We start from the raw sequence: 10,135 nt of genomic DNA on the forward strand, positions 1-10,135 counted from the left end.
GAACGAGCACGAGCAAGCGACTTATGTGAAAGGCGCCAGAGCCCACCCGATGTTTTCTGTCAAATCGCCATAAGCCATCCAGCATGAGAAATACAGGACTGGCATTCAGCTTGGGTGAAGTGAGCCTTTCATTGCATTAAACGTATCGAAACCTCGGTTCGAATAACACCATTGAACATACTTATTCTTCGCTATAACTTAGGAGTTCTATAGCAAACGCAATATTAGACATATTTTGTATTTTCCAGAAACCCTCGCACTTTCCATAATCTAAAAAAATTCCGTTAGAATAATTCTTTTTCTCAAAATGCACTAAGTATGTATCCCTCAATTTTCGATAAAAATGCAGTTGCGTTTTGTTCATAGTTTGGTTTTCAGGGGAAAAATCCGCATTTCTCTCAGTGTTGTTGTAAATGGATATAGCGTGCTTTGTCCTGGAACCCCAACCTCCACCCCCCCCTCCCCAACTGTTATTCGAGAGTTTCTGGATTTCCAAAGTTATGCCTGAGCATGTAGTAGAATTTTGATCCCATGGACCATGGCGGTCTTTGTGAAGTGGCTATCTGGGGGAACGCCAAGATGTTCTACTTTCATTTTGTTTGTTTGTTTGTTTGTTTGTTCGTTTCAGGTGGTTGGAAAACACTTTGATATGATATGCCCTCAACATTATTATGCTTCCTTTGTCTCAGGAATATCCTCTCTCTTTTAGTATTATCATTGCTGCAACACTGCCATCAGACTGAAGCATCAGCAAATAACGAAAAACGCAGATTATTAGACATGCAACTGAATGACTACACTTATGTAGAAAAAAAATGTCATTATAATATACAAAACCGAAAGACTACCAATGGAAAATGGTCGTTTGTATAGGACATTCTCTTGTACAGGTTTCTGTTTGAGCAGGTTCCAACTACAAGTTTAATGGATAATGGTAAAAATAACCTTCTGTTCCTTTCTGATCTGTAACAGTAACAGAGAAAGATACAGAAGGTAACTCTTACCAGCCTCAATATTAAACTTCAACCATCTTAATCGTCTTGATATATAAGTATTATTATGACCTTTAAAGCATACAATATCAGAATGCTTTTAAGTTACAATCAGAATACTGAGTGCGTATCTAGTTTAGCACTGTTAATGTTTACAATTACTCTCGATTTATATTATTATTATACAGGTGACTATGAGCATGTTTGTTAGTGGAAACATACTACTGTATTATTATGGTTATGTGCTCAGATATGTGTGGAGAAGAGGGTGTGTGAAAGAGAGTGTATATTATATATATATATATATATATATATATATATATATATATATATATATATATTTGTGTGTATATATATATGTGTGTGTGTGTGTTTGCGTGCATTCGTGTGCGTATGTGTGTGCATGTGTGTGTGTGTGTGTGTGTGTGTGTGCGTGTGTGTGTGTGTGTGTGTGTGTGTGTGTGTGTTCGTGGTGAAACACCAAACCAATGTTCCAGGATATGGACAATAGAGATATATCTTATCTTATCTTTTCTGATCTTATCAAGACCCCTTTTTCCGTTTCCCTTAAGGCTTCGTCCATTCACGTTCCCTTCACTGCCCAGTAGGATTTCTTATTTCATCGTCCGTGAGCTCTTGTTTTTTTTCCTTCTGTTACTTCAGGCAGTCTCTTTCAACCCAGATAAGATATCAACATTCCTGGTCGTTCATTAATAGAGTCAGATTAAGTTTCATCCCATATATCGTCCGTCAAATAATCCTCACCATGACCCTCCCCAACGCCATGCAGACACTTCACTCACACGCTCACTCACACACAACAAACATATACATATAACCCACACAACACACACGCATAAAACACACACACACACACACACACACACGCGCGCGCACACACACAGACACATACACGCACGAACATAATATCCTTATACTTGCTCAAAGCTGAAACATTGATATTCCACAAAGAAAACACTCAATACGTATCAAAATACCACTGGGCTGTAAATGAGCCATGCTAGTGTTGTATGACAAAGAATGACAGTGGGTCATTTTTACAATAATGCCTTACCGTATTTCTCGTACTATTGTAGTATGAATATGTTTAAGACCTTGAAAGCATTATATTGTTACAATATCATTGGCTTACTTTCAGAATACCGATTATGTATCTATTCAGGGCCGACAAGCTGTGTACATCCATACGTTTAATGTCTTTTTTAATGCTCAGAATATGGCAAGCAAATGCTAAAGTAAGTTGTCATCCTTATTCTGTTTTAAAAATCATATTTCTCTTTTTAGAAGTATTCTCCACTCCAAAATGCAGTGGTCAGTTTCAGGTATTGACGAAAAAATCTGTCATTATTATTTGTAATACAACTGTTATTATTATTATTATTATTATTATTATTATTAGTATTGTTATTATCATTATTATATCATCATCATCACCATTATCATCATCATCATCATCACGATTAATATATAATGATGTGGGTCGTACACAAATGTACTGTTTGTATTAATATTATGTCATTGTTTATATATTAATATTATGTTATTGTTGCCTTATAAAGCGCCGAGAGCCCGTGTACTTTAATCGGGGTTGAACACTATATCATCATCATCCAGTGCCAGATCTGCGACAGACATCGGCGATCATGGTTTTCCATTCATTCCTTTGCTCGGATGCTCTCAAAAAAGCTACGTTTCCCTGATCTTTCCCTGTTACCCATTTATTGTTTAGGTTCCTTAAGTATGTTGTTCTGGGCCTACCCCTGCCTCGTTTGCCCTCTATTTTGCCAGTGAGAGCTAGATGTTCAAGACCCTTATGTCTGTTCAGGTGTCCCAAAAATTGCATTTGTCGTTTCCTGATTGTTTTTAACATTGAGCGTCCCACGTGGGCTTCATCAAGCACTGCTTCATTTGATTTATTTTCCTTCCACGACACTCTTAGCAGTCTCCTAAGAACACTATATAAATACCATACTATATCATTATTATTATTACTCAGTTCAGTTTTAGTGAGTCTATTTAAGCAGGCTGGTTGACGACTTTGGTTATAAAGAAGGAGGCTCTTCCGGTCTTGGAGGTACAGTGTTCCCTTCTCAGTCAAAGGCTCCCTGGGTCGAAACCTGCCGGCAACGACAAAAGAAAGCATTCAGATTAGAAATGTTCTCCTTTGTCCTATTTTCTTGTTCTCAGTCGTGCTCCGTGTCTTCTTTCCTCTTCACCCTCGCCCATCCCCTCCTTTGACTTCCTCTCTACTGATCTTTCCCTCACTCTTGACTGTTCTTACTGCTATTCCTAGCTCCTTCTTACTGTTGCCTTTCAGCGAAACCCCTGATCTTAGAGTAGATATGTAGGTAAGATCGACGAACACCAAGCCTTCTCGAATAAAGGTGAAAAATCTCGGAAGTCCCACATGCAACTCCAAGTTACGTACGCTTTTGATTCTAAAATCGATAGGAGTACGCAGTAGCCGCCATCCGGCCAAATTCAAAATTAATACCTACCAAAGCCGAAAATACCCCAGTCGGTATAAAAAATATAGACCTTTTAAAATAGTAATGTGGCAGTCTTAATCTGGACTGCAAGAGATCCTAGGAAGTAGTAGAAAAAGACTGTCGCAGGCGCAAAATTATGTTGCATTACAGGTTGAAGAACCAGCAAGGGGAGCAAAGAAGAAGAAATAAAAAGAAGTCACAAGGAATTAGATCTAGTTCAGAAGTCTGAGGTTTAACACGACAAGCGTTTCAACTTTACTTTCTTTGTTAGTGTCTTTCATTTCTTCCTTAGAGTATTTCATTTCTTTGCCAGTGTCCTTGATTTCTTTGTAGTACTTTACATGCAATTTCAAGTTTCGAAGATAAAAGATAATTTCTAGTACATACATTGAACTTATAACCCCTATTTTTGGTGACTTTTTAAATATTATATAAAACCATCCAGAAGTTTTGAAAGTTTGTCATGTGAGCTTTCTAAGATTAATTTTTAAACCTTATCGAAACGCCTGTACTTGGAATCGATTAAAATCCCTATAAAATACAGTGGTCTGAAAAAAAAATCGAAAGGTTGGCAGCTTACCTGGAGTAATATGTACATTTGTTAGACACTTGAGTTCTGCATGATTAGGCAGCCAGTTAGACTTAGGATTGAACATTTACTAAATGGAGTCTTCAACTGTCACTGCTGACAACTGACTCATTGAGGAGCAATATTCGGTTTTAATGAGATTTCAGTTACTAACAGTGAAAATAGTTCGTCCTTCATAAATCCATTATTGACCTTTAATATCCAAAGAGGAGTTGTAGAACTTACTCGATTTCGAAGTTGTGTATATCGGTATGAATGTATGTGTGTGTGTGTGTGTGTGTGTGAGAGAGAGAGAGAGAGAGAGAGAGAGAGAGAGAGAGAGAGAGAGAAGGAGTGTGTGTGTGTGTGGTAAAACACCAAACCAATGAACCAGGGTCTGGATAATAAACATTAATCTTATCTTATCATAATAAATATTATCTTTTCTTATCTTTGTGGCGGATGATCAATAGATACAATAATTTTCAATATTTTTAAAAACTGATTTCTGTTTTGATTATTACAGTCTCCATGCTTAGTGGAAACTGATTTAAACAACACAAACGTCTGTAAGCATCCTGAGTTGAAGCCAGACAGTCAAAACGTTTGTCCAGTTCTTGGGACGCTGGGCATGATAAGGTTAAAGCTGTTCACTTGTCTCCCTTTTGCCACCCCGCTGTTCTAATGTACTAGTGAAATTTGTTTTGAGGGTTTATTTATAGTTTGTTTTGATTTGTTTTGTGTTTATTTGTTTGATTGATTTTTTTTGTGTGTTTTTTTTTTTGAAGTTTCCTTACTTGTATAATTTGTAGTATTGTTTACATATATTCGAAATATATTTGTCGAAGCTCAGATTATAACTATCTAAATCATAAAAAGCAAATAAAGGTACACGATGCAGACACTTTATAGAAGAATACAAAAGTTTTCCTCTCTGCTGAAAAGTATTTTTATTCCTTTCTAGTTTCTAGCAATAAAACAAGTGAACATTTTACTGACGACATCTCTTTTTGCAAGCTATGCAGAACCAGAGAGTGTTTACAGCAATACTGTATAAACTCTCTAGTAGAACTTACTATATTCCCGAGGCATTCCTATCTATTGATTAAACTGTCCGACTTACATTTATACATCACTCTGTCAATGATGACCATTTTGCTTCTCAGCAATTTTATTTAATAAACGACTCGTATAGTACGAGTCCATTTGATAAGTAAATTTCCCACATTTATAAAAAAAAAAGAAACCTACCATTTGAAAGCAAAATAAATGAGTCAATTTTGGCCCAGTACACTTGTATCTTACGTTCTATTCAACACGACCACCACCGTTATCAAAGCACATTATTGATGCGTTTATTCTACGTCACCGACCGCCGATTGTCTTGACGAAGGTGGGTTTTTTTTTCTTTCTTTTTCTTTAAAAAAAGTGTTTTACGTGATCGCGCAGAATACGTAACGGTCATACTGTTATGAACGTCCAGGACACATTAAACATTTTTCAGTTGGTAGGAAATTTTGAATTTTGCCCTTGTGGTGGCCGAAGCCTACTCTTATCGATTTTGAATCACCAAGGGATCTTTAACCAGCGCATCTTGCAAAGGGACCTCTGAGATTTTTCGCCCTTGTTCGAGAAGGAAAGGTGTAGATCTTTCCTACCATAAGATCAGGGGTGTGGCTGAAAGACAGCTTTAAGAAGGATCCAAGGAATAGAAGTAAAAAAGGCTACAGAAAGAGTCAGGAGCCAAGAGGAGGAGCGAAGGGGATAAGGGGGGGAGACCAGAAAGTAGAGACGAAAGCAGACGACAGAACATTGTTAGAGAGCAGGAAAGGGTGTGAAAGGAGAAAAATTTAGAGAAAAATGTTAAATTTATGTCGCTATCCGGACTCGAACCCAGTCCTATTGGATGAGAGAAAAGCACCTAACTCCTAGACTACGAGATCCTTCTTACCTGACTTTGTCCAGGCACCCGACTGCCTTGTTTGTGGAGGGTTTACTGTCTTCTCGAGTTCAAATCTTTGTCCGAGACGTTGTTCCTTCAAGGTGGGACCAAGAAGGAAGTCACAATGGAGACACTGATTGTCTCTGTGTATAGGCTTTCATTAATTCTTCTTGCCATCATCATCATCATGTTTAATGCAGAGAGCATGCACATTGTCAGCAAAGCGTTGTTAATCTCATAAAAGGGGGGGGGGGGGGGGCTCTCGTGGCCTAAAGGTTAAGGTGTTGGTCTCTCATTGAAAGGTCCCGGGTTAGAATCCGGGTAGCGACGAAAAAATTCACTAAACTTGTCTTTTTTCACCTCCTATCCTGCTCTCAAACAATGGTTTGTCCTCTGCTCTCGCCTCCAATTTCTGTCCCCAGCCCTTAACCTCCTTTGCCCCTCCTCTGGGTTCCCGACTCTTCCTGCTGCCTTTCTACTGCTTGTCCTTGGCTCCTTCTTCCTGCTGTCTTTCTACTGCTTGTCCTTGGCTCCTTCTTTCTGCTGCCTTTCTACTGCTTGTCCTTGGCTCCTTCTTTCTGCTGTCTTTCAGCCACATCCCTGATCTTCTGGTAGGAAAGATCTACACCTAGCCTTTTCGAACAAAGGCGAAAAATCTCGGAAGGCTCGTGTGCAAGTTGCGCACGTTAAATATTCCTTGGTGATCTAAAATCGATATGAGCAGGCTTCGGCCGCTACTTCAAGATTTCCTACCAACCGAACAAGTTTAATGTGTCCAGCCCGTGCGCTCATATGACCAGAGAGGATTTACAGTAATAGTATTACTGTAAACTCTCTGATATGACCTTCTGCAGTTGCAAGCGCCGTAAAACACTTATAAAAAAAGTACCTTAATTTTTCCCAGGTCATTGGCTTCACCACTCAGGACACTGTAAATGTCCTTGACCTTTTCATACAACACTATAATAGCGCCAATGCAGATTGTTTATGTCTATTCATACACTGAAAGAAAAAGTCGGCCTGTTTCACACTTGTCTATAAATAGCCTCGAGAGGGTGGTTTTTTGTTTTTTGTTGTTGTTGGTTTTTTTTTTTTTTTTTTTTTGGGGGGGGGGGAGAAGATAGTAATAATAATAACTTTGTTTACTTGTCGGTATTTGCACACATGTAGGCCTATAAGACGAGATGGGGTTTTTCTTCCACAGGTCTGTGGTGAGAGTGGTGGTCTTGCTACACTCACCAGTAGGAAAAAAAAGTTACAAAAATACCACCTTCCCCCCTCCCACCTCCCCATCCTTTTCACCCTCTCCTCCTCCTCCTCCTTTTTTTTCTTCCCCCCCCCCCCACCCCTTTCCCTCACTTCCACCTTGACACCCCCAACTCACCCTTTCACCTCCTTCCTCAATTCCCACCCCCACCCCCTTTCCCGCATTTCCGAAATTCCCCTCATTCCCCCCCCCCGGACAAATTCCCCCCCCCACCCCCCCACCCCCCCCCCCCCCCCAGACATGCGGTGTTGCAAAGCTGTTACCCCAACGAACACTACCATGCCAATGCCGACACACACACACGCACACACGCGCGGCGAACGTCTCTACAGAGTGAGAGAGTGAGAAAGAGAGAGAGAGAGAGGGGGAGAGAGGGGGAGAGAGAGGGAGAGGGAGGAATCCACACCCGCAGTCGTGTCGTGCCGCGGAGAGGACGGGAAGCGAAGCAAAGGCTTCTGATACTCACATCTTACATCATAGTGGTGGTGGCCGAGTCTGGCCTGTCATACCGGGAAACTACCATGACGCCGATTGCATAATTTGTCTTGTAGATCATCACATTTTGTCATTTCCCCCCTCTTCTATCTTACTATTGTTCCCAAGTTTCTCTTTTCAATTCACATTATGCTATTTATTGCATAGTTTGGTTTAATTCGCTTTTCTTTTTTTTTATATTCTGATACAGAAGTTTCTTCTAAGACTAAAGCTACTTTTGTTTATTACTTTTTTGTGTATAGATCTATTTGCTGCAGCCTTTTTTCATCCACTTGGAGTGAGTCGTTGGCGCTATTATTACTTTTGGTTGTTTTGGAGTAACTTTGACTTTGATTGCAACAAACGTTCCTTGTTGATGGATTATGTGCACAAGGAAGTAGCAGATCTTCATGGGACCTCCAGGTGAGTTATAGCGTCTTACTGGCACAATGCTGAGGTTAATTAAGTTGTTTAGATGTTTGTTTTTTTAAGTTTTTTGTTCTGTTTTGTTTTGTTTTTGGTGTGCTTTTTTACTTTTCAATTTGTTTGACTAGATCTAATAGGTGCAACTCTATATAGATCTAGTTCTGTACCATGGATGGTTGTGGGTGTTCGGATGTGATTTGCTCCTTCTTTCCTATAAAACATATATCGCACTTATCTTCCCTCCTTCTCCCCTGTTACTCTCCTGTAACATATCTAATCTTCGTCACTTATATGATAGTTTTGAGTTGCAAGTGCCGCAATACTCTTGCGAAAGCTAAAACAAAATTGAGTTCTGGACCCTGGGCTTAGGGGCACCTTTACGTCTAGTTTTCTCTGCAATACATATCTATACTTTCTCTACGGCTCTTCCGACTGGTTCCTTCGATCTCAAGTTATTATTATTATTATTATTATTATTATTATTATTATTATTATTATTATTATTATTATTATTATTTTTATTATTATTAATAATTTGTTATTAACATTATTAGGCATAGAATCTATTATTATTATTAATTATTATTATTATTATTATTGTTATTATTGCTATTATTGCTATTATTGCTATTATTAATTAAATCATCATTATTATTGTAATAATTATTATGGTTTTTTTATTATTATTACTATTATTGTTTTTGTTATTAGGAAGAAGAAGAAGAAGAAGAAGAAGAAGAAGAAGAAGAAGAAGAAGAAGAAGAAGAAGAAGAAGAAGAAGAAGAAGAAGAAGAAGAAGAAGAAGAAGAAGGAGAAGAAGAAGAAGGAGACGAAGAAGAAGAAGAAGAAGAAGAAGAAGAAGAAGAAGAAGAAGAAGAAGAAGAAGAAGAAGAAGAAGAAGAAGAAGAAGAAGAAGAAGAAGAAGAAGAAGAAAAAGAAGAAGATGAAGAAGAAGAAGAAGAAGAAGAAGAAGAAGAAAAAGAAGAAGGAAAAAAAGGAGAGGAAGGACTAGAAGAATCATATTTTCAAAAAGAGAAATTAGGCTGTAGCTCCCACTTCGCACTATGCAGATTTCCGCGAGATACACAACCTTCATATTAAAGTACTATACATTGACATAAATAATTATTTAAATACGTGCTTTTTGTTTAGCGCTAATACTTAAACAAATATTAATACCCTCGCAGCACTATTGGTGACAGCATGCACCCCAAATATTGAAAATAATAAATATAAGAGTACTATAAGTCAGAAGGATAAACTTTCAAGATGGTATTTTTTAAGGTATGTTTTCAAATGAATTCGAATTTTTTTCTCGGATTGTCTATCCTTTAAAGCTTGGAGTGAGAGAAGAGATTTAATCATCATATGTGTTAAATCAAGAGCGTATGCCGGACACATATTGAATAAGCACTGTTCATGTCAAATGCCAAAGACTATTTTCCGTTTAATGAAGTTTCATTCAGCAGCAAATATTGATCCTCGAACGCAAGATTCCATTCACAACTTTCCTGTCAAAAACGCTTGATCTAACAGCAGATGCCTTTGGTTTTTTGTTCCTTAGCTTTTTAAATAGTATGTCTATGGAGCCTAATGAAACCCATCCTGGAATAATCCAGTCGAACCTGCTCTAACGACCACAACCTATAATAAGGCAATCACCTGTACAAACGACCGTTTCCCACCTCCACCCACTTTTTTTCTTTAAAAAAAAATAATGACACTGCGTCAGGTGGCAACTTGTCTATGACGTCCACATTTCTCCTTAAAATTATATCACAAACTTTGACAATTCCGTTTGCATTTAACTCTGCATCAAAGCAGAACAATATATTGCCGCCGGTGTGAAAGACTCATGTTTTTTATTTTCGTCACAGAAAGTTGTGTTTCTGTTTTGTTGAATTCTCTCTGAGACCCTTTGTTTACCCTAACGCTACAATCCCTCCACACACCCCC

The 10,135-nt window shown here is 38.3% G+C and overlaps 1 long non-coding RNA gene across 1 annotated transcript in view; it reads left to right on the forward strand.

Moving 5' to 3' along the window:
- Positions 1-7,698: 7,698 nt before the first annotated feature.
- Positions 7,699-10,135, forward strand: part of LOC118477566 — a 50,191-nt gene continuing 47,754 nt past the window's right edge. Inside the window, exon 1 of the long non-coding RNA XR_004858471.1 lies at positions 7,699-8,176. This is a non-coding gene — a long non-coding RNA (uncharacterized LOC118477566). The remainder of the gene's footprint in view (positions 8,177-10,135) is intronic.

This window comes from Aplysia californica, unplaced genomic scaffold, assembly GCF_000002075.1.
Source record: "Aplysia californica isolate F4 #8 unplaced genomic scaffold, AplCal3.0 scaffold00139, whole genome shotgun sequence".
In the NCBI taxonomy this organism is placed as follows: domain Eukaryota; kingdom Metazoa; phylum Mollusca; class Gastropoda; order Aplysiida; family Aplysiidae; genus Aplysia; species Aplysia californica.